The 26,425-nt window shown below is 37.3% G+C and overlaps 1 long non-coding RNA gene across 3 annotated transcripts; it reads right to left on the bottom strand.

Annotated features, from left to right (window-relative positions):
* Positions 1-2,301: 2,301 nt before the first annotated feature.
* On the bottom strand, positions 2,302-18,460 carry LOC139715406 (uncharacterized). Of its 3 annotated transcripts, none has more exons than XR_011709829.1 (7): positions 18,331-18,460; positions 16,982-17,026; positions 14,882-14,992; positions 14,080-14,213; positions 12,967-13,039; positions 3,170-3,193; positions 2,302-2,438 (listed from the first exon to the last, which is right to left on the bottom strand). It is a non-coding gene; the product is annotated as an uncharacterized lncRNA (long non-coding RNA). The 3 variants fall into 3 exon arrangements; XR_011709824.1 differs by having other exon boundaries at positions 2,346-2,438; positions 12,975-13,039; XR_011709823.1 differs by lacking the exons at positions 2,302-2,438; positions 3,170-3,193 and having other exon boundaries at positions 10,563-13,039.
* Positions 18,461-26,425: the final 7,965 nt, after the last annotated feature.

The following is a 26,425-nucleotide window of genomic DNA, read 5'->3' as shown; positions in this document are numbered from 1 at the left end:
CACACAAATTCCATTCTTGTTTCATGAAAACCCTCAAATGGTTTAAAATTTTACTTTATCTGCACTTGGTGAATGTAAGGTATTATGGGTCAATTTTTGTTTTTCGCATGATGCATCAGAAATAACTGAGTGTCTTGCAGAAATTTGTGTCATGCCATTGCAATTAATCCTCTGGAAAAATTCGAGGTAGCTACATGTAGTGCTTACTTGCTACTCCCACACAGAGAAGCAGTGTAAGTTTTGAAACTCTCTTTAAAAAACATGTTTTTGTTTTTTGTTTTGTTTTTTACTATCCAACATAAATCAAATGGACTTCTTTTTTTTAGTTTCATATCTCAGAAGTATTTAAAAGTATGAAGTGATTACACGCATTATATTTAGTAAAATGTGCTAGACTTTATGGCATAAATTTATGAAGATGGTAAAATTGAAATCATGGACTATTTGAATAGAGCCTTAAATATTGCATGGCCTATTTCATTACAAAATCAGTCACTTTGTAATGTTTCAAAATGTTGAATGAAATGAACATTTTTTAAAGAAATGGTCATTACGTTGACAAATGACTAATTTCCTAACAAAATAGGCCACACCACGCCTAGTGCTCCATACAAATTGTCCATGGTCTCAACTATGTTTTCAATTGTACCATGGACATGAATGCAGGTCTTTAGGGCAAGTTGAGCCATAGCTCAATTTGCCACATAGACCCTGTTTACGATGCGAGGCTTGGCCGCAGTTCAACGATAGCCCAGCCAACCTCCATTTCAGTGTAAACGTGCAAAAGGCCAAATGCAAGGCCAAAGTTGGCCTTGCATTTGGCCTCGCTCTGGAGGTGGCTAAGCCGCGGCTGAGCCTGGCCTTTTTCTCTGTGTAAACGCAAATGGGGCCAAATGCGCTGCCAATTTTATTCTGGTTTCCAAACCCCGTACTTGTACTATTTCACTATTCAGGATATTAACCCCCTCAACATCGAAAACTAGCATAGTTTAATGTGATCTTGTCCTGCAAAGGATCTTTCCCTTCAGAAAAGGCCTTTGCCCGAACGGTGATTTCGTTGCCATGAAATTCAGTTGGCAAAGGGTCTGAAAACCAGACAACACCGAATTGTGTTTGTTTACAAGTAGAGCGCCACTATGACAAAATATTAAAAGGTTTGAAATAAAAGCGCGGCCGAGCCCAGTAGTGTAAAGGAACAAAATTGCGGGGCTTGGCCTCGCAATTGAGGTTATGCTCAACCACGGCTTGGCCGCAGCATGGTGCAGCCCCACACTGTAAACAGGGTCATAGAGTCTTCCTCAACTAACCCCACACCTAGAGCATTACTGAAGGTTTACATATATGTGCATACACAAAATATATGCATCAATTACAGACCAAGTCTCTCATTATGGTGAGACTCATGCATTTAGGGTCTGTCTCACGATTTCACACATAGTACCCATTTTTCTCAGACATCAAGTGAAATTGCAACTTGAACCAAAAATGAGGAGTGTAGCTAAAAGGATTGAAGTGATGCTTGCAATTGAAGGTGTATTTCCCTTCATCATGCCAAATTAGCAAACAATAGTCACTTAATTATGCACCAGATCCTTTATTAACAGCTACAAATTTAAAAAAGGCTCCTTACTGTGGGAGGGGGAATACCCTTCTCGTTTGCGCGAGCGCAAAGACACTAAGTCATGAAAATCTTGTTGTTAATTTTTTTTAAACTTTGCATCTTTGCAATTATTCAAAGGATAAAACAGAAAAAAAGACCCACACTTGCTTCTCACAATCATCATCTAATATCTAAGTCATAGCTTTGATCCATAATGGAAAAATGTGAAAATACTGCACATTTGCATTTCACATACTTCTACTTTTATGGTCTACATTTTGGTTTTGCCCTTAATCAAAGACGTTTCTGTGTCAATCACGAAAACAATATGGTGGTGTAAATGATTATGCTATGGGTCATTAACACGTTACCACTTGAGTGTCTCCAGGGACGGTGGCTTAACATGCCACTATGGCTAACTTACCGTACCTTCCAATACTACACATGATCTGATTACCACCACATAAACATAAAATTAATAATTATTGAGGTATTTTATGTTGCGTAAATCATTCCACAATACTTCAATTACATTTATACCCTTTGCTTTTGCATTTATCATGCATACTGTTCACTGTGCTTAGAATTATTGTAGATGGAAGAGAGTGGAAGTCCTGAGAAACTATTACGTTGCTCATCTGTTATCATCTGATATGAAGTGCTTGCATGTCAACCAAGTTTGATCCAAGATTGACAGCTGTCCACACAGTTGAAATAGATGCGATCCACACCTGGTCCAATTGACTGGTTTTGAGCCTTTAACCAGTAGAGTTCTACTCCCTGTGCTACACCAACGCTGCAAAGCAAAGCTGGTGTGTTCTCTCTGTTGGTCAAGACCCTGCTTTAAAATACATAAACAACATACTGTTACAAATGAAGTACACTGCTTATCTTTTAACATCGATAAAATGAAAGAACTGAAATATGTGTTGTTAGAATGGGAGAACATAAATATCATTATCACAAATGTTACGAAGAAAGTTACATTATGTTTTACATATTTTAGACAGATACAACCAATTTCTTGTAGTCATAACTTGCGAACACAACTGTACTGAAACATTCACAACTTCACATAACATCACATCACCTTTTATGTTAACCTTTCTTTTCATGAATACATACACCTATTTCTCTTACAGGAGTACAGCATATACATCATAGTTCTCTGGATGTATATCATGTTTAGCTACGATGTAAATTGGACAGAACAAAACTACACTTGTACAGTCACATTTATAAGAATAAGGAATATGTGAATAACATTTCATAAATGTAATATGGAATTAACAAACTGTTTCAGATCACAGACTTTAGATGATAGAACATATATTACAAACATTTCAGGGGAAAAAAAAATAATTCTGAAGAAACACCTGTGTATGCATAATTCTACAGGTTATGCTAATACAGCTTAAAAACACACCTGGAGAGATTATTGTGAGAATTTAATTTGAACACTGAGTATGATTGAGCCTGATTTTGTCAAAAAGTTGTGTGAAAAGTTAAATGCATACAAATCTGACAAAAAGTAGGGGGAAAAAAAAGCAAAAAAGAAATAAAACTCACCGGTGGAAACACTTGGGTACAAGGCTGGACATGATTGCGGCACAAGCACAGACCAGTTCATCATTCACCAGGCAAATGTAAAGACATAAAGATGTTAGCCATAAACACCTAGATGAAATACACCTAATTGATGCTTTTTTCATTTTGGCCAGTGCTTTATTCTCACTACCATGGGTGCTAAAGAGAAACAATGACATCAATCAATGAAAGCAAATGTTTGAGAAACAGGGGTTTGAAAACTCAAAACATTTTTCATAAATTTGCATGAAATCAATCAAAACTTGTGCTATGTAGCTCATAATGTTTACGTAATAAATACAATTCTTGCACCACATACATGATCACTCATGGATTTCACTCTATCTTCTCTGGTGAAATATTCATTTCTATCAATTACAACATATGCCTATTGATCAGGTTTTGCACATATAAATGCAACTCCTACTTTTTCCATTTATTTCAAAGCACTTTCATCAGCATTTACAATTTGATTTTCCTCAGCTCTAAACGCTCATCAAATAGTAACACAAACTTATCATTATCAGCATTTAATTCTCTGAAAAAAAATATTTTTCAAAATGATTATTATGCCAAAATCTACCTTTCTGCACTGTCATTTTCTGGGCTATGTTTTATTTCTGTTGTGCCTGTTCTATTTTTATTCTTTGTCTATTCTATTTCAATTCCATTTTCTGTCTTTTGTTTTATTTCTGTTCCATACTGAACTTGTATCTTCCTTTTATAGTTACATTTCCAACAATGATATTTAGAGAAGAGCAACTACCAGCTCAGCTACTGCTTTGTGAAAAGGGTTGATAATTCTCACCTAGATTCAGCATTACCACTTCATAAATTTTTAATATCACCACTATTGCTGACATACATGTAACATTATAATTACAGTCCTTTAAATCATTTTTGCAATTACACAATTTATGTGTTTTTCCTTCTTCTTGACATGCAAGCCCACATTTCTTTCAACAAGCAATCAAAGATCATTGTTTCTGTTGCATGCTCTTGTCGTTGTCTATTTATTTTTTCTTTATAATGTCAATGTGTTATGTAGTACTTTTATTGTTGCCCAAGTTTTGTTTCCTGTGCACAATCAAGGTCGCTTCAGTGGATCTCTCCACCCTTTGCACACTTTGCTCATGGCACACTGTTTTCCTCACTTCAATCACTTCAGTATTCATTACAATTTAATATTATCATAAGGTTTCACTACTGTTGAACATTCTGTTCATTTCATTCATCATATTTCATCTATTCTCCATAACATCATAAAAATATGTATGATGAAAGATGAAAATATATTTCATTTGATTTCAGCATTGTGAAAAAAACCTTGAATAAACATCTAATGTTATTAGTAAAAACAAGTTCAGTGAAACAGTATTCAAATAGCTTCATGGTAACTGTAGTAAAGGCGAATAACTTCAATGGTGAGATCATTAATACCTATACTACATACATGACCGATAAATGTGCCACCTTCTGTTGTAGCATCAACTTCATGTTGTTGATATTCATAAGAACACATCAAATTATGCCAAGCAAATCACTTGAACCTTGTCTGAGAATTTCATTAAATTCACCAATAACTATGCTTTTTGTGCTTATTTGGTGCAATTCAACAACTAATTTCCATAATTTCTCACATTATTTTTGGGTCATATTTAGGAAGTCTATAATCACTGAATTGTCACTTTCTGTCTCATAATGTCGCTGTTTTCTGTAGTACTAGTAGTCATACTTTTGTTGAAGTCTTGTTTCATATTCACAAGCATAATCTTCCCAGTGGAACCCTCCATACTTCACATGTTTTACTCATTGCAATTTTTTTTTTTAACTTCAAACACCTCAGTATTGATCATAAGTATCACTTCTACTCATTTGTTTTTGAATTGCTGTATGCTCTGTCCTATTCACACTTTTTTATTTTCCTCATTCTGTATTACAAAAGGAAATATGATGACAAAAGAAAATAAATATCAATTGATTTGAATATATGTGCCACATTACTTTGCGTAAACTCAAGACATCACTCATCAGAACTGTATTCTGATAGCCTCATGGTAACTGTAGTAAAGTGGAATAACTTCAACATGAAGTGAGTCTATACCTGTGCTATATACATGATCAATCAATGTATTACCTTCTGTTGTAGCATCAAGTACATGTTGTTGATATCCGTAAGAATACATCAATTTATGCACACATGAATCACTTGAACCTTGTCTGAGATTTTCATTGAAGTCACCAATAACTATGCGTTTCGTACTTCTCTGCTGCAATTCTACGAGTAGTCTCTTCAGTTTCTCACAAAATTGTTTCTTATCATATCTGGGAGGTCTATATATCACAGAAATGAGACATGAAGGACAAGTTACTGCAAATGTAATATATTCTAGATTATTGACATGTAAATCCAGCCTACTAATAGATTTGATTTTACTGTACACTGCAACTCCACCATGTGCTTGATTTTTCAGTGCCGAAAATAAGGGACTTTCATCTGAATAAGATTTTGACCGAGGTTGATTGTACATTTTAAAATGATCTAAATTCACATCAAAAATGTCATCATTAAGCCAAGTTTCAGTTAAACAAATAATATCAGAATTTCTACATAGGAGGTTTGATTGGATATCTTTGAAATGTGCTTTAAGACCTTGAATGTTATGTAGCATTATATTCAGAGTCGCAACAGAAACATCATTATCAAAGCTCTTTTCATCAACAAATGTTGGCATGTTTTCTAAACTTTCTTTAACAGTTGGATTGCAATATATAACTTTGGGATCAAAATCTTCAATAGTTAGTCCACGTATTGATGTGACACGGCTCAGAGCAACATATGCTTGTCCGGGCAAAAATATATTTTTCAGAGAAACAACAGCTTTTTCCATTGTCATGCCCTGTACTTTATGTATTGTGCATGCATATGCTAATTTCAAGGGAAATTGTTTCCTCGTATATTTTTTCCCAATTGATTCCTGTTGCATTTCTATTGACTGTGTTCCTACTTTTTCATTGTCAAATTTCACAAGCACACTTGAGGGTCTGGCATTTTCATTTACTCTTACTAAGTCAGTTACAGTGCCAATGCAGCCATTTGATAAACCTTTGGTCACATTCACATTTTTGATCAGCATCACTCTAGAATTTTCAGCAACCCAAAGATATGCTGGCAAAGAAGCTTTAGTACATCTCCGTGGCTTGTCACATGCTTTGTTTTTACCCTTATCGCCAAGTTCAAAATCTTCTGCATCAAGACAGATGATATTTGTGCATTTCTTGTGAAGCATTATTTTATTCCAGTCATTTACTTGTTTGTTTGAAGAATATATATGCAGTGCATCCTCACATTGCTCTCCAGTTTGGCATGATTGAAGAACTGCAAAATCATCACTTGATAATTCATCTTTCTTTTCTTTTACCCTTAATTTGTTCAAAAGAACAGCAAAGTCTGCATCATCCTTTTGTCTCATTATTTCATCCAAGTTAATCATAGAGAAGTTGTCTGTCCATAAAGAACTTTGCAATGTATCTTTATACAAAGGAGTACCTTTTACTGGGGGTAACTGATAAAAATCTCCAACTGCAATAACTGAAACCTTTCCAAATGGAGCATCATCACGCGTCTGCTTTATTTGCCTTAAACGTCCATGTACATACCACAGTAGCTTCTGATCAACCATGGATATTTCATCAATTATTAGTATCTGTAATTGGCCCAGCTGAGTACGTAAATGACTTATCTTTTCTTCTCCAAGGGGTTGATAAGGTAATGAAGCAGAAATGGGTATGGACAGTGCATTATGAATAGTACTACCATCAATATTGTAGGCTGCAATTCCAGTTGGAGCTACTTTCATAATTGAAAGATCATCTGGATTATGCATCATTTTACCTAGAATTCTTGTCCCTTCATTACATATGCATTTCACCAGATGACTTTTTCCTGTTCCAGCACCACCTGTCACAAATATCTGAAACGGTGTGGCTTCTTTTCCATTAACTCTGTCAAGACACCATTGTCGTATTTTGTAGAACACTTTTTGCTGCTTGCTGTTTAAAGTTCTTAATAAGACATTACTGTCTTCTCTCGAAATGCTACATGATCGAAATTCTATGCCATATGACTCTTTCTCCTGAGATTTAGATTCAAGATCTGGGATTCTAAACTCATTGTCAGCATCTTCAACTTCTACATGGATTTTAGCTGTTTCATGTCTTTCAACTTCTGTTTCTGGACAGAGTAATCCCCATGCATCTTCTTGTGCACCAAATTTCTCAAGATATTCTTGTGCCTGATCAATTGTATCAGCGTTTTTTTCATACTGCCTGAGATTTTCATTGGCAATACTTTTGACACTTTCCAAATTCTTATTAAACATTCGAACAGATCCATTTTGATAAAATTCCTCATATGTCAAAAATTGGTCAGGTTTTAACTGTTTATCAGTACGATATGGCAAAAATAGTTGCAATATACTCTGATAATATTTTTCTGGGGTTACAGTCGGTGAAAAACGAGGGTATCTCACTACAGCATCATTGGTTCTTGTTCTTTTTTGTATATAGCCCAGCTGATCTCTCAATTTAAACACACTCTGTTTCTGTTTCTTACCCTTTATATCAGATTCACTGAGTAGTCTATACTTTGAACAAAATGTGGCTAAACACATATTTTCAAATTCAAAACCATCAGGTCGGGCTTTATATTTATCAATTCTGCTTGGCATCCATGGGCTCCTATCATCATCGTCTCGTCTGCTTTGAATAACACTCAGTGGTAGACTCATTCTCACAGGGTTTGGTCCAACAGGTATAAACTCTACTTTTCTTGAGCACTCTTTCAATCTCAGGCCACAAACACGATACACACTTTCTTGTGCTGAAACTTCACGGTTTTGCATATACACATGTCCTATTTCTTTCATACTCTTTCGAGCATCTTCATTGCCCTCTCTCATTTCACTTTCAGCATTTTTCAAGAGCAAACTCATTTCTCTTTCTGCTTTTGACATGTATGACACAACATAAACAATGCAGGCATACTCATTTGTTATATACTGCAAATCCATATTGGCATTCCAAGCTCTGAGTAAGAATGAATTATATTGATTAACCCATATATCTTTTGGATCTCTTTTCATGACTACATCTTCTTTTGTAGCTACAGCATTATAGGCATCTTCAAATTCCTTTTGAGACATCCCAAGAGCTTCAAAGAGCTGCCTAGCATTATCATATTTGCCTTCCACACATGATGAATTCTTTACTGCAGACAGAACATCTTGAGCCTCATCTGTAACTTCTGGATTATCATCAGGCTTCACAACAAATGTTTTCTCAGAAGGTGGTCTTGGAAAATTAAATCTACAGGAGGTTCCCTTTTTCTTGCATGATTTTGAATGTTTCTTTGAGTGAAGCTGAACATTCTTCACTATTTCATACAGTTCTTCATCTTCATCCTCACATGGAATGTTGCATGAAATATACTTATCAATAAAATCTATGACAGTTTCATCTTTCTCGACACCCAAATTAGGTGCATTTTCAACCCAGAATAAACAGTGTGTATGTGGAGATCCTCTCTGTTGAAATTCAATCCTGTAAAAATAGTCAATTATCTTGCCAATAGGTTCTGCCTCAGAAAGAATCACTCTGTTCAAAAATGCATGAAAGCGTTTATCAAACATACGAGCTACTGTCACTGGATTTGATTTTAATAAATTACACTTATCTGTCCAATCCAGATCACTTGCTTTTCTCCCATCACCTTGTTGATTTAGCAATGTGTTAATAACTTCAGGCCATCTCATTTCAGCTGATGAAAATGATGCAAACCATGTAGGCTTTCCAAGTTGTCTAACCATTGCTAATACATCTTTCTGTGTAGATTGCCAGTATGGAGGTGTTCCTCGTATTTGTTTCAGAAATTTATATCCTTTATTCGAATCCAGTATCTCATGAAGTTTTCTTGCATCCTTTAGATCTGAACATCGCATCAATGTGGAATTATCTATTTTCTCTGAGCTTTTTCTGACAGCTATAGAAACACTAGAAAGTATTTGTTGCAGTTCATAAATACACTGAGCATAGAAAATATATTCTGTATTTTTTGCAAATCTGTTGTCTACATGCATCAAACGATTATGCAAATAACGACCAAGTGTTACTTTAATGTACCTGGTATCATGAAATGTTGGCTGGCCTGTTGGAAACAGAGCAGGAAAACATTTTGCCTCATTACTCTCATCCATCAATAGTGACACAGGACTATTCTTTTCACAAGGAGCACAGCATATAATATCATCAAAAAACTGATCAAGCACTTCTTGTCTCATATCGACCTTCTGCAAACATGTGCCCAACTGAATGCCTTGTAATCGTCCATCTTGATCATCCTCTATATCATCATCATCATCATTAGTTTCACTTAAATCACATAGTTTACCACAAGCTGTTTTACTATTTTTGTCTGATAAATCAGAGTCCCATTCGCTATCAATAGCAATATCAGAATACCACTTATTATTCTTTTTCAAATATTCCAATGCAGCTAGGACATTGTTTTTCTTGACAAACTGATATTCATAATGTCCTTTATATGACAGTTTCCTCTTTAGCTTTACGCGAATTAATTGATCATCAGTCTCCGGTCGAGGTAATATCTTTACAGTTTCATTTGTGCGTGAAGGTACACAAACTGTTGGGCCATGCACTCCATATTGTCCTCCTTTAGGCAAATTCAAAACTTTCATAAATGGAATGTTTAGTGCAATCAAATGTGTTTCCAACTGATTCAGATTTCCAAGTTCCGCAGGAATAGCACGTAATTCTAAATTATTTCTGCTAGCTTCAGCAGGCATATTACCAGCTAATAATTTCCTGTGGCAAGTGTAACAAACCCATAAAAAATTTCTTGATGACTTTACTATTTGACAGTCAATATCACAGTCATCGCTGCATGTATGTAAATACTCCTCCTTTAAGCACCTCAAATCGTTATATTTTGCTTTTGTACACTTCAATACTTGATTCTTGAATAATAATTTCAAACATACGCAACATACATATTCAGGGCCGTGTGAAACAATTTCCCTAAATTTTTTCAAAACATGGTCACAATTTCTCATATTCATTTTTTCTTGTTTTTTTCGTTTCATGTTTCTCATTGCAACCTGCTGTCTGTACAAAAAATTTGTCTTGTACTTAATGTTTGAAACTTTCCTCATAATTTTCTTACGCCTCTCTCTGAATAAAGCATTGTTTTGATATCTAGCTTTCCTCATTTTCTTAAGCCTTTCTCTATGTAGAACATTGCACCCATAGTTTACTTTCCTCATTGTCTTCAGCGTTTTTCTGAATGAAGCACTGTTTTGATATTTGGCTTTCATCTTTGTTCTCATCCTTTTCTTAATTTTTTCTCGAAATGAAGCATCATTTTGGTATCTAGCTTTCATCTTTGTCCTCATCATTTTCTTGATTTTTTCTCTTAATAAAGCATTGCGTTGATATCTAGCTCTCATCTTTCTGCTCATTGCTCTCTTGACATTTTCTCTGTAAGTAGGATCGAACAAGTACCTGTTTCTTTGTCTCTCCTTAATTTCTCTTCTCTTTTCGAACCGGTAAGGTTCATCTGTTTGATATTTTACTTTCTTTGCAGCTGCATTTTTTAGTTTGCGGAATAGAAAAGGCTGAACATCTGATAAACATTCTATTTCTAACTGTCTTTGCTCATTTTTTTTCTTTTCTCTCTGTGCTCTCATTCGATCTCTATTTTTTCGTCTGGTAATATTTGCATTACTTTTTTTTCTTTGTTTTTTCCTTTTTGTAGTTTGCCTTGTAGTTTCAACTTCTTCAGATTCTTCAGTATCCCTACTCATTTTAACAGCACGTTCAATGTCATCCTCTAAAACTTCATTGTTCAATACATTTATTTGACAATCACCGACTTGTTTCGTAACTTTTCTCTCAGTTGTGAGTCTTCTCTTTCTTGTCACAGGCGTTTCCATAGCGGTAATGTTTTGTGGTCTTGACAAGTTTTGGCATGAACTTAATGTTTGGATCCTTGGACATACAGACTCTACAACATCGTAATGATTGCCATTTGTGTGTTGCAAGTAAACACCTCTTTGTGATGTAACAATTCCAAACTGAAGTTTGCTTGCACCAAATAATTTCCATTTTGAACAGTTTTCTTCATATGTATAAATATCAGTATCTAGTAGATTTGATAAGGCCATTATTTCCAATTCTGTAGCCCATGTGCCATTGTTGAATACTCTTTCCTTTGCAATGTATTTTACAACATCTGTGTATCCTGATTTTAAAAGGCTTACATAATCTTGCTTGTTTTGTAAAATATGCATAACTGTTGCTTTTCGAACATCACGGTGTGAATCTTCCTTGCCACATGTGACATATGACATAGCTCTGTAAAAGCAATTTCCATCACCACTAATTTTATAGATAGTTAATGGTTGTGACAGGACAGTAATATTACCATTTTCCACCATATCTTTTGGCACATCATTACTGCTACATTTGTCATTAACCTTTATGCCTAATTTGCAACAAAACTTCTCTCTGTCAAATTTATTCACAGGTGTGTACATGAGATTAATCTTTTTAATTTCTCCCACTTGCTTCACCTCGGATGCATCAACATCGACTACTGTCTGTTGACATGTGTTTTGTAATGGAATTTGTGTCTCTTGCAAGTTTGACACCATTATTTGTTTGGACATCATTTTCTTCACTCTAACACTGCCTTTCTTCAATGTCAAGTTTTCGGTAGCCTTAGATGATTCATGATGACTTTCTTTTTTACTTTCCACATTTGCATCTGAATTCACATGAAACACACTTAATTTTTCATCCAAAGTACTAGACTGAACAGCAGTTACACTTTCAACTACATCAAAATGATTGCTTCCAGTGAACACAATATATATGCCTCTTTCAGTTGTTACCTTGTTATAGTACCCCGGTTTCCTTGCAGACAAAATTTGCCAATTTTTTGTACGATCATCATACACATATATATCACAATCTAGCATATGTGCCATTGAACTAATATCAGTGTGACCAGCCCATGTTCCTAAATCCATCAATTTCTCTTGAAGTACAAAGTCCCTGACATTCTGATATTTCACTGTGTTAATTAAATTTTTAAATAAATCACCCGTTTCCAGTAAATGTGCCACATTGGATTTCCTGAGCATGAAATGGTTTCCTTCACTGCCAGTAACTACATGAGAAATACTTCTGTAAAAGCAGTTGCCATCACCCATAACTCTCTTGATATTTACAGGTTTCCTCATACACAAATTTTCATTTGTATCTTCCACTGGTTCACTGGCTGCGCCACAGTAATTGACATTTAATCTATTGCACAAACACTGCTTGTCTACATATGTAATTGGTGCAAATTTGAAGTTTCTATCTCTTCTTTGTGTTGTCTTTTCAAGTGAAACAAATTCAACTTCATTCTCACTTCCATAGTCATCACTGCTTACATTAACTCTGGTTTCCTTTATTGTTACATTTTGAGTCTCATCACTATAACTCAGATTTCTTTCAATATGATGACAATGTTGCGAATAGTCGCTGTTTTGATCATTTATATTCCCACACGCAGTATTTAGGGTCTTTGATCTCTTAGAGCCACTAGTTGTCAATACATTTTTCTTAGAATTGAATTCTACTGCCAGACCGGTTAATTCAAACTGAGTAGTACGTAAATCACATGCCATAGATTTTGCCAAATTCAAACAGTGTACCTGTATACCTTGCCATGATGAAATGCTAAGCAAGACACTGCATCCATCTTGTACCAAGTATCCATCATGACTTCTGGAATGAGAATCAAACACATAATAACCACTGTGATGCCTAATGATTGCAAATGTACTCTCAGCAAAATTCATAAGACATGCATCATATCGGCACAGTTCTTGTTCTAATGCTTGACTCAATGGCAAAGCACCAAAATTTGACAAATTGTTTTGATCTCCTTCCAACACTCCATATTTCGATTCACCATAGGTTATTTGAAATTTTTCATCCAGAATATGAAGTTCCTTCGGTAATTCATCTATCATTACAAGCTCTTCATTCAGTTGTGAATCCTTCTTTATGTAATAATACAACTCATTCCCAAGTGTCAGAATCTGATCAAGATCACGAGGTCTCATTTCGATTCCATTCTTTGTTTGAATGTAGAGAACTGCCACAATAGAATTACATGCACATTGTTTGCCAGCAGTATAACCAAATCGTTGATCACCTTGATTAAAATTTCCTTGTGCGATTGTTTTAGTCAGAGGATATGATTGCCTTCTATCATATTCTGAATCTGAAAGAGAAACAGGCTTACAGACACGTTCTTCAGTCTCTAAATCATTTGCAGCTGGTTCACCATCTAATATAAGTACAGACGATTCTTGAACATCATATGAATTATGGTGGTCAACACTATTTGCAGAACCAGCATTCATTACTATGCAATCAGATGGATTAATAGTTTTTTCACGTTCAGGCAGGAATATTGATTCATTACAAACTTGAACACACATGTTTTGCATACCTGAAACAGGTTTGTGACACGGAGAGTGAACATTTACATTTGTAGTAGAATTCACAGAGAACAATTCATTCACTGATATTTGACTGTCACCTTCAACATCTTTTGTTTCGCTGTAACATGGGTTTAGTTCATGCATATCGTGGATTCTGTCACACTTCACTTTGGACATATCATTCGAGCCTGTGTTGTCTCTATTTGTGGAATTACTGTCCTCACGGTCAGATATTTCATTCTTACACAACTTTTCATTCTTTGCTGCATGTTCTCCTTCAAAAATGTCATGTTTCACCTTTTCATTGTTACGCACCTGTGAGTCAGCATTTTTAACCACTGGCACACTTTGTTTGTTGCGGATCTTCGTGAAACGACCTTTCTTTCTTGGTTGCCGTGCATTTCCACCTCCATAGAGCCTGTTTACATTCCAAACTTCTTTTTCAATGTCTGTGGAAAGGACAGAGACACATGTAGCCTGATCACCACTCAGTACGAAACATCCATTAGTCATATTCGGAGTGCTTTTAGCCACATCAGCCCAACTTCTCTGTGTTTTTGCATAGATTTGCTCAGAGTATTTTGCCATAACATGAGGTGACTGAACACACTTTGAATATACATTCAATACAGATTCAGTATACACCTGCAGACTATCATTTCGTTCTGTGTCCAAGTTTCGATTCATATTTCGCTTCACGAGTTCACCATGTTCTTCTTGCCTTGTTTCTACTTTTGATTTTTTGCCTTTGCTGGTCTTGGCTCTTCTCTGTTTTTCAAGATAGTAGCCTTTCATTGCTTTGCCAATGTAGGTCACGCCAGGTTGGAGAATCACACCATTTACTGATCTCACTGTGCTCTTGTTATTGGTCTTGGTCTTAGGATTGTTAGTCATTGTTTGGGATGTTGTCAGTTTGGCCTTCTCAATCACTTTTGTCTTCCTTGATTTCACAGTTGTCCAACCATCATCAACTGCAGTTTCTAATGGTTCAAATTGCCTCCTAGTGAGATTTGAGATGAATGTCGGATCTGATTCATCTCTGTCACAATTTGCTCTTTCCTCCACACACACATTTGTCATTTCTAGAACACCACGTTTGTTCTTTCTTCTCACATACCTCTTTTTCAGTCTCATCTTCGTTGGTTTCTTTCTCTGGTTGCTCTTGCGTGATGTAAGTGAAACATCAACATGAAAATCTTCATCACCAAGGTCTTCGAGAAGTTCGTATCTATTGAAATGACAAGGAATGCCAATTTTGTCAAAGATGCGATGGGCAATATTATTGCTTCCACATGCTGAACATATCCAAATCAACCTTGCATCACACATTCTAGCCTCATGAGAAATAGTTCCTGTACACATCACATGAAACTGCTTGCCACAATCCTCACATGGTACTCTGCTTTCATTTTCATTGATCACACTGCAACATGCATCACATTCACTGACCTCTACATTTCTCATCAAGTCACAACTATGGAGGATATCTAGGATATCACCAATAACAATCTTGAATTCACTTGCTTCCATTGTCAAACTACAGGGCTTTCGAATCTTTGAAAGTATAATGGTACCTATTACTAAATAAATGTATATCAATCAACTGTCAATCAACACAGTTATATTCCTTGAATCACTATACTTTTATGAATCACACCTACTCCACTAGTACTGCGATTGGTAACAAAATTGTCGGATTGAATAGCTTTGAAAGTTGCACTAATACATGTGTACAGTACATGTACTATACTTCACTGCAATACAAATTCCAGCAGTAAGCTGCAACACCGATCCATATAATGTTTCTACCAACAGGTGGGGATATTTCTACAATGTTTGCTTGTTTCTAGCAACAGGTGGCACTCTTTGTCTGTTACGTGCTTCAATTCCTACTTTATAGAAAAGCTATGCCAATTTCCTTTTACGATATCTGCCAACAGAAATTTCAGCTTCAATTCTCTAACATTTGATTTGACTAAATTATGCCTTTATCTCGAGATTATGCTCTTTGTAAAAAAGGTTACAATTTTACCAATTATGCTTTTGCCTTAACTGCACAATAATCGGTCTCCCTTATATGTTTTTCTCTTAGGGTAGGGTCTTTCGCAACAAAAATTTCAATTTCACCAATTATTCTTTGTCTTCACTGACAATTAAAGAAACAGTAATGTTTCTGTTTTGAGATGACTCCTTTTGCAATAAAGGTATGTCTTTTACTAATTGTGCTTTTGTTTTCACAGCCCAATATTTATAAATAGCCCTTTAAGGTGCAATATTAACGTCTCTCCCTTCATTTACTATGACTAAAATGCTTTTATCTGAAGATGGCGCTCTTCAATTATTCTTTTATCCTATTAACAATTAACGAAAATTCAAGACTCAAGATACCAAAAAATATTTTTACATAAAATTTTTAGTATACTTCTCGCCTCACCTCATAAATTGTTTCTCACACTTTTAACAATTCCTTCAAAATTTCAACTCCTAGCTATTAGCTCTTGCCAACTGTAGTTGATTTATTTGCAGCAACTTTCAATGCAGAATATATCAAATATCAAATAATCCTTGAAGGTGCAAATTTTGTCTACCCCAATTAGTTTACAACACTATAATGCTTTCGTCTTATGACGGCACTCTTTAATAATCTTTCAGTGTAATCTGGACTCTTAAACACCTTTTCTCAAATTAACTGTTTCTATTTTCAAGTTTCCAGCAAACTTCTCGCCTTCTCTAGGACAATTCTCTTTCCAGTTTTTAACTATCCTTTTAAAGAATGCACTCTTTCATTCAAACACTCTTTAAAACTCTGTTATTCTGCTTAATTTTTACTCCTTTTTCGTCAACTCTCACTCTTCCTCTCTTTGATTTCACTCTTTTTCTCTTTGACTCTAACCCTTTCTGCCTCTGATTCTGAAACTTTCTCTCCTTCTGATACTGTCTTATTCTCATGCACTCAGAAGTTCTCTGTTCTCAGCTTTCTTCAAGTTCAAGTTAAGGTATTTCAGGTAAAGTTCAAGTTAAGGTATTTCAGGTAAAGTTCAGGTATTTCAGGTATATTTCAGATATTTCAGGGATGAGTTCGTGAATTCCAGGATGAATTTCCAGATGTAATCTCAGTGAATATTCACTGAATATTCAAGGATGAAGGTGAAATGGTATGAGATGAAATGTAGGATGAAGATGATTCAACAAATAACAAACACAAACACAAACGTACTTTCAACAAAGACCAACATAAATCTCCTTCCAAAGCAACCAGTACCTGCAGAAAGAAAAGAAAGGAAAAATACAAACGTTACAACAATACCTGTATAGGCTATACAGTGAACTCTCTACAATTATCACTGATACGACGAAGTTCACTATAACAAGGTGATTTTTTTGTGGTCCTAGATTGTAATTTCAATTTGTATTGTATTATTTTTGTAACCCTGATATAACAAGGTTTCATTATAACAAGCACATTTTTCTGGTCCTGAGGACCTTGTGTTAAGGACAGACCACTAATAATGTGAGGTACACACATTCTGAAAATACATACCGGTACTTGAGAGGAATATGAGGCACAACACCCAAATTTTTTATACAAATCTTTGTAAAATTATTTTACTGTTCCTGCAATCTAAACAATTCTTATAACAAAGGAAAACCATCTTTTAAACTTATAATCTTGCTTAAAAACACATTTTTCACTGTGCACACATCTGCACAGGGAAACCCTATTGTTATAACACGGTCAGCATAACTCAGTGAAATTAGGTCAAAGTCAAGCTTGTGATGTGTAATTGTGGGACTACATATTGGAAAATAAATGACTTCTCTTCAGTTACATTTCATGATTAAACAGGAATGATACTTCTGTATGACAAAACAAGGTCCAGGCTAAGTAACGTTATATTTCTTCCCCTGCATGCCCCCTATAAAAAAAGGTGAAATGAAAGGGTTGTTGTTGTTGGTGGTGCTTAAAGGCGCATCATTCAATATTGAATATTTACGGGACAGGAAAGGGGGACAGGGAATATTTACGGGACAGGAAAGGGGGACAGGAATCACCGCTATATAGCACTGTAAAATACGCCCTCTACTGGTCGTGGTGTTAGCTACGCATTAAAGTATGGCGCCCGCATCTCGCCCAGATTTGGCAGAAGCAAATCACCAGAGTAACGCTAAGCCCTCTTAGTCAACGTCAACTCTTAAAGTAGGTTCTTTGGAACTTAGCCTTCCTAGTAATTACATAGCAAATCATGATATGGCTCACACCTTGTCCATTCAGGAAACGCGGTCTAACGTTAAAAACTTCGCAACTTCCTTCCTGATACTCCTGACATTTAAACGTACGGTCTACGCACTACAACAGCTTCGTACACGTATAGGGCCTGAGCTGTGGTGATACGATGGGCATGTCCCCAGACACTACTGAACACATAAGAGTGATACTACTGATAGACCCTAACGTTTATTATAGTCACTAACACTAACAGCACCACGACTACACACATGAAATTTTGTTCTAAAAACCCAAACATCTGTGTTTAGGCATGCCTGCGTTTACAGACTAATACCCACCTGGTACTCGAACTCCAAACTAATCAAACCGTCAGTCTCACGCAAAGGTCTTCAGAAGTCGTATTTGTGAGCCTGTCGCTGCGCTGCCACGCCAATGCAGTAGGTTACGAATTGACAAACACGTACACCACCTCCGTATTGTATATGTGGGTAAGGTACCAGCGTTGCCAGGTCCCAACAGAGTAAAATCACCAAAAGGCTTGCAAAAAATCACCAAAAGCCATCAAAAATCACCAAATTTGGAAAAGCGTAGGTAAGGCTTTAATTTTAAGACAAAATTGTATCAATAAACCTTTATCAAACACTCTGCGCGAGTCTCGGTGCAATTTTCGGCGCGCCGTAGTCACACACACTAAGTGCAAAATGTGTACGATGTGTATGGACATATGACTATGAGTGTTTGTGTGTGTCGCTGTGACAAAAAAAGGGGCACATGTTATGTTTCTGCAGGAAATAAGGGGAAAACTTTGGGCAAAATGCATTTTCCTTTTCAATTAGTGTGATTATTTTTCATCGGTCTAAAAATCACCAAAAAGTTACCAAAAATCACCAAATTTTGATTTGGTTACCAGGCTAAAATTTTGTCACCAAACAACTTCAAAAATCACCAAATTTCACCCTTTTTGGTTCCCGAAATCACCATCTGGCAACACTGTAAGGTACTACGCATAAAGCATGGAGCTACTAACAGAGTAGAGCCATGGTATAAGCGTACGAGCATGCGTGCGCTTCTATACTCTTTGGTACGTACGTACACTCCACGCAGGCATGCACTGTGTGGATCACGGAGGGAGCACTGCGAGAGACGCGATACTACCATGGAAAGCCCGTCGCACACGCCCGAGAATTCGTGGGTGTTTCATAAAGCTGTTCGTAAAGTCACCAACAACTTTCGACCGACTGGTGATCAGTTCTTGTGCTGAATTATTGAAATTCTAATAACTATAGCAATCGAAAAGTGATCACCAGTCGCTCGTAAGTTGTTCGTAACTTGATATACGAACAGCTTTATGAAACAATTTACGCACAACTTTGTCTTCACATACTAGCAGGGGCGTCACCAGCTTTTTTTCAAGGGGGGTGCGTTTTGACACTAAATGTTTACGAGATTTTTTGGACAGACATTTGGAATATAGGAAGCTCTCAATCCCTAGACTTTTACTGTTTTTTGAGGGAAACCAAGCGGGGAAAGGGTTAGGGTATACCCCCTATAAATGGATTATGGAATGACGGTGTGAAACGACAAATTACTGGCAGCGATATCAGGAGAATGGCATGACGACTACATGCGAGCGAGGGGAGCGAGCGAGCTTGAAAATTTTGACATTTTACAGTCCAAAAACTGCCGTTTGTAGCCATATTTTTTTGCTTTGTAAATTAAGGGGGGCGCACCGGGCGCAACTGCTGGCAATTACTGGCAGCAACATCAGGTAAACTGCATAGTAATTAAATGCGAGCGAGCAAAGAGAGCGAGTTTGGAAATTTTGACATTTCACAGTCCCAAAACTGCCATTTGGAGCCATATTTTTTCGCTTTGGAAGTAAAGGAGGCGTGGGGGGGGGGGGCGCAACGGGTGCAACTGCCGGTAATTACTGGTAGCAACATCAGGAGAATTGCATAACAATTAAATGCGACCGAGGGGAGCGAGCGAGCTTGAAAATTTTGACATTACAGTCCAAAAACTGCCGTTTGTAGCCATATCTATTTGCTTTGGAAATTAAGGGGGGCGCACCGGGCGCAACTGCTGGCAATTACTGGCAGCAACATCAGGTGAATGGCATAGCAATTAAATGCGAGCGAGCGAAGAGAGCGAGCTTGAAAATTTTTGACATTTTACAGTCCAAAAACTGCCGTTTGGAGCCATATTTCTTCGCTTTGGAAATAAAGGAGGGGTGGGGGCGCAACGGGGCGCAACTGTCGGTAATTACTGGCAGCAACATCAGGAGAATTGCATAACAATTAAATGCGAGCGAGCGAGCGAGCGAGCTTGAAAATTTTGACATTTTACAGTCCAAAAACTGCCATTTGTAGCCATATTTTTTTTTTGCTTTGGAAATTAAGGGGGGGGGGCGCACCGGGCGCAACTGCTGGCAATTTTACTGGCAGCAACATCAGGTGAATGGCATAACAATTAAATGCGAGCGAGCGAAGAGAGCGAGCTTGAAAATTTTGACATTTTACAATCTAAAAACTGCCTTTTGGAGCCATATTTTTTCGCTTTGGAAATAAAGGAGGGGGGGGGGGGGGCGCACCGGGCGCAACTGCCGGCAATTGCTGGCAGCAACATCAGGAGAATTGCGTAACAATTAAATGCGAGCGAGCGAGCGAGCGAGCTTGAAATTGTTGACATTTTACAGTAAAAAACAAACAAACTGCCGTTTGTAGCTATATTTCTTCGCTTTAGAATTTAAGGGGGCGCATCGGGCGCAATTGCTGGCAAATACTGGCAGCAATATCAAGAGAGCATAATGATTACATTCGAGCGAGCGGAATGAGCGAGCTTGAAAATTTTGCATTTTACAGTCCAAAAACTGCCGTTCTTAGCCATATTTTTCGCTTTGGAAATTAAGGGGGGAGGCGCAACGGGCGCAACTGCAGGCAAGTACTGGCAGCAACATCAGAAGAATGGCATAAAGATTAAATGCGAGCGAGCGAAGAGAGCGAGCTTGAAAATTTTACATTTTACAGTCTAAAAACTGCCGTTCTTAGCCATATTTTTTCGCTTTGGAAATTAAGGGGGGGGGGCGCACCGGGCGCAACTGCAGGCAATTACTGGCAGCAACATCAGAAGAATGGCATAAAGATTAAATGCGAGCGAACGGAGCGAGCGAGCTTGAAAATTTTGACATTTTACATTCCCCAAACTGCCGTTTGTAGCTATATTTTTTCGCTTTGGAAATTAAGGGGGGGCGCACCAGGCGCAACTGCCGGCAATTACTGGCAGCAACATCAGAAGAATGGCATAAAGATTGAATGCGAGTGAGTGAAGAGAGCGAGCTTGAAAATTTTACATTTTACAGTCTAAAAACTGCCGTTCTTAGCCATATTTTTTCGCTTTGGAAATTAAGGGGGGGGGGGCGCACCGGGCGCAACTGCAGGCAATTACTGGCAGCAACATCAGAAGAATGGCATACAGATTAAATGCGAGCGAACGGAGCGAGCGAGCTTGAAAATTTTGACATTTTACAGTCCCCAAACTGCCGTTTGTAGCTTCAAGTATATTTTTTCGCTTTGGAAATTAAGGGGGGCGCACCAGGCGCAACTGCCGGCAATTACTGGCAGCAACTCCAGGAGAATGGCATTACGACTAAATGCAAGCGAGAGGAGCGAGCAAGCTTGAAAATTTGACATTATTTACTGTCCACAAACTGCCGTTTGCAGCTATTTTTTTTTTCGCTTTGAAAATTAAAGGGGGGGGGGACGCCCGGTGCGCCCCACCCCCTGGATCCGCCACTGGTAGTCAAGGGTGTGGGTTTATGTTCATGACTGGGGGAGGTATGACCAGCGAGGTGGCGTCGAAGTGACCAAGCGTTGAAAGGACGTCCAAAATCTGCACTTTAGAGCATCCCCTAAACTAATTGTGCGTGTTTGTTTGTGTGTGTGTATATTATATACATGGAAAAGTTAGGAATTAACCCAGGTCAAGTCTTTTTATTGGCAATGCAAGACATTTATATATATATATATATATATATATATATATATATATATATATATATAGACTAGTATGTAAAGCAACACTGCAAAATCAATGATCTAGCTTTGATATAACGAAGCGTAACGTACAAAGGTGTACATTCTACATCACATTGCGCAACATTGTAGCAGGGAGGTGGAAGCCCCTGATTGTAGCGACTCTTCGTTCGGATGTACTGAGTACACTGCGCACATCCTGCTTATATGCAGAATGCCAACCAGGAATCACAATCTTTTGTCGGGTCCGGGCTTTTTGAACAATGTTTCACACTATATACCTATTTAATTATGGTTAAAAGAAATCATAGAAAGATATCTTATTTCTGGATCACCCTTTCATTCAAAAGCAGTTTACTAACACTTGAACTACTATTTCGGGAAATCCTTTTTTTTTTAACCAGCGCATTGGGAGGGGCCGCACCCCCCCCCCCCCTCTCCGTAGTTACGCCATTGCTTTTGGGTGAAATAATTGGACAGATTTCTTGAATTCTAACAAAAAAGCAAGAAAATCTTTTCATCGCGGGAATTATGATTATGTGGGGTGGGGCAAATGGTGCGCTTGCCTTCCAATATTTTCATGGGGGCAACATTTTTGTTTTCTTTCAAAAGCAAGAAAATCTTCTCATTTCGGGAATTATTGATTACGGGGGGGGGGGGCAATTAATATGCTTGCCCCTCCATTTCTTTTTATTTTTTTTTATGAGGCTAAGGCTCGCTCTTGGGCTGGCAATATGGATTGGTCAGAAATAACGTACATAGACCCTACATACTTGTAAGTAGCACACGTACATGCAAACGTGTATAAGTGCTCCGTATCGTACGGATGTACAGTATGGTCGATAAATAGTAAATACTGTAGAATACTAATAGATAAGTATAAAATCAGTGCTGCCAGAACCAGGGGTGCGAATTGTTTTGTGTGTGTGTGTGTGTGTGTGTGTGTGTGTGTGTGTGTGTGTGTCCCTGGTGCAAAATATAAAAAAAAGTAGAAAAGAATAATTATTTAGCGTCCGGCGTTGAGGTCGCTCGCAGACTAATTTTTTTTTTATTTTTTTTTTTTAAAGGATCTGAAGGGGGGTGCGTTCGCACCCAACGCACCCCCCCTGGTGACGCCCATGTACTAGTAATATTCTCAAAGCTGCGGCGATGAATGGTACATTTCCCCCTTTCATGGGTAGCCGTTGGCCGAAAAATCGGTCTGCATAATTATTTCTTTCTGCAAATTTCTTTGCAGAAACGCATGAAAAACAGCCCCATCACCCCAATATTTTGCATATGTTTAGTTCATGTCACGCACATTATTTCACAAAATAACTACAACTACTTGATCGGACACCATCTTGGGTATGTAAATTAGGGACAAAGGTCACAATTTTCTCATCCTGTATCTTGGTGAATACATGTCCTATCTCTCCCATATTTCGCACACGCAAAAACCATTTCACAAGAATCATCTCACAAAATAACTGCTTTTTGCACAGATGCCATCTAGCCTGTGCAAAGTGGAGTCAAAGTTCGACATACGTACTACACCAGGTACTTCTTTCTGTATCTTCATGATCGTACGTGTTATCTCTATGGGAAGGAATTTTTCCAGATATGAAAACTGACATGATTGTCTTTATCGAGTACTAGCTCACTTACCCTTAACTGAATTTCTCCCACATTTTAATATGTTGTAGCTGACACTTTGAGATGTAGTGTGAGCGTCCTCCGTGTTTTCACCCGATGTCGGGATTAGAAGTGAAAATTGACATGATCCCCTTTATCAAGCACTTGCTCATTCACCCTTCAGTGAATTTCTCCCAGATTTTAATATGTTGTAGCTGACACTTTGCGCTATCGCATGTGTGCCCTTCGTTTTTTCAAGCAATGTTGTGATCACGTTAGAAAACCTGGTTGAAATTAAAGCCTATCTTCGATGTACTGAGATATTTCTTTCTTTCTGCAACTTTCTTTGCAATAACTATTAAAAAACGGCCCCTACCACAACCATATTTTGAACATGTTTACTTCATATCACATACATTATTTTATAACGTAACAACTTCTTGATCGGACACATCTTGGGTATGTAAAGTATAGACACAAAGGTCATAAATGTTTCACCCTGCATCTTGGTGAACACCTGTCCTATCTTTCACATATTTTGCACACGTATAGACAATGCCCAAGAATCGTTTCACAAAACCATAGAGATTGTAATTTGTCATGACTGACAAATTAAGGTGTTCCGATTTTTTTTTATCAATGATTCGTTTCCTGATCGCAAAAGGATGACCATACAGGTTTCAAATGTGTCTAGAGACATTGGCCGTGTGATGTTTGCATTCTCATGTAGAAAAAGGAGTCATATCTGCCATTTTTCGGTATGTATAAATTAGGGTCAAAGGTGATAGATGTTTCATCCTCTATTTTGGTGAATACATGACCTACCTTTCTCATATTTTACACACGCAAAGACCATGTTACAAGAATCATTTCATAAAACAACCACTTTTTGCTTAGATGGCATCTTGTCTGTGCAAAGTGCGTTCAAAGGTGGTGTACTTCTTTCTACAGGTATCTTCGTTATGACGTACATACGGGAGGGAATTTTTCTGGATGTGAAAATTGACATGATTGTCTTTATCGAGCACTGCCTAACTTCAACACCCTCGGTGAATTTCTCTCAGATATTGATATGTTGTAGCTGAGGCTTTGCGCTATCGTATGAGTCTCCTTCGTTTTTTCACACGATGTCGGAATCGCGTTAAAAACTTGGTTAAACTGAAGGTTAACTTCGATGTATTGAGATACTCTTTCTGCAACTTTCTTTGCAGTAACTCAAGAAAAACAGCCCTTAACATCCCCATATTTTGCACATGTTTAGTTCATGTCACGTACTTTATTTTATAAAACACCACTACTTGATCGGACACCATCTTGGGTATGTAAATTAGGGTCAAAAGTCATAAATGTTTCATCTTGTATCTTGGTGAACACCTGTCCTATTTTCCCCATATTTTGCACACGTATAGACGATGTAGGAAGAATCATTTCACAAAATAACGACTTCTTCCTCAGATGCCAACTTAGGAGTGTAAAGTCGAGTCAAAGGTCATATGTATTTGTTGTTGTATCTTCGTTATTTAGTGTATACAGAATTTGGCACCAAAGATGGCAGATGTGACTCCCTTTTCTAAATGAGAATCCAAACATCACACGGCCAATGTCTCTAAACACATATGAAACCTGTATGGTCATGCGTATTGCGACCAGGACTCGAATCATTGATAAAAAAAAATCGGATCACCTTAATTTGTCAGTGATGACAAATTACAATCTCTAGTCTTCTTCTTCTTTCTTTATTTCTCCCCAAAAGTTGTGCAGAGGTTAGCTCAGAAAGTGTTATGCCTATCAAGTTCAAACTTATACCATGTATGTATCGTGTCACAAAGACGGCAATCGAACTAAAATCAAAGTGATCAGTCGACCGTGACGTCACTATGACGTCATTATATGAAAACACATTCTCAATTATATCTCATTAATGGAATGGAGTTTTTCAATGAAATTTACGTCACATATATTTCAAGTCAAACGCATTCTACTCATATTCTAAAAAATTCATCTATACCTTAAAACGTGCGCGTACGCGCGCGTTGAAATATTTGTATGCTCAAATCGAGCTCAAAATTTTTTTGCACACGTTTCAGAACATTTGCAGCATTTTTTGAAAAATTGAAAAAATCGGACGGACGCGTACGCGCGCGCGCATATACGCACGCACAGCTCATATGCAATAAAAATTTCCAATTTCTTCACACGGATCAGATGTCTGAAATATCAAGGTATATTTCTACCAAGTTTCAAGTCAATCTGACTCAATATGACGTCATACGGGCCAATCAAAGTTGAAATTCCGCGCGCGCGTCAATGGCGATATACAGTGCAACTATGCCAAAAAACCGATGATTTTAAATCTGATTTTACTCGTCAGGATGAACGGTGACCCCCCATTTTCTTTACATATTTTGAAAGCTGATGAGTTGTACATGTCATTTCATGGGCTGGCTATGCTGACAAAATGATTAAAAGATATCAAATTTCTTAATAAAGTAAACAAAGTAAATTTTCAAAATGACGTCATCAAATTTCAAATTCACTCGAGCGTATCTCACTTAAATTTCGCCAATTTGCACCCAGATTTCAGTATGTTGTAGCTTATGAAATGTTCTTTCATTAATGTAAAAACAACATTTTGATTGGATAACGTCATCACCTCGTAAAAATGTATTGAAAGTATCCTTGTAAAATTTGACCAGTTTACGTGTTATCTCTATGGGAGAGCAGTTTTTCTGGCAGTGAAAATTGACATGACTATTTTTTTCGAGCACTAGCTCACTTATGCTTCGGT

This window comes from Diadema antillarum, unplaced genomic scaffold (assembly GCF_040938485.1).
Source record: "Diadema antillarum isolate AM-2024a unplaced genomic scaffold, OU_Dant_1.0 scf00000000, whole genome shotgun sequence".
Lineage (NCBI taxonomy): Eukaryota > Metazoa > Echinodermata > Echinoidea > Diadematoida > Diadematidae > Diadema > Diadema antillarum.
This window is presented reverse-complemented; position numbering and strand designations above follow the sequence as displayed.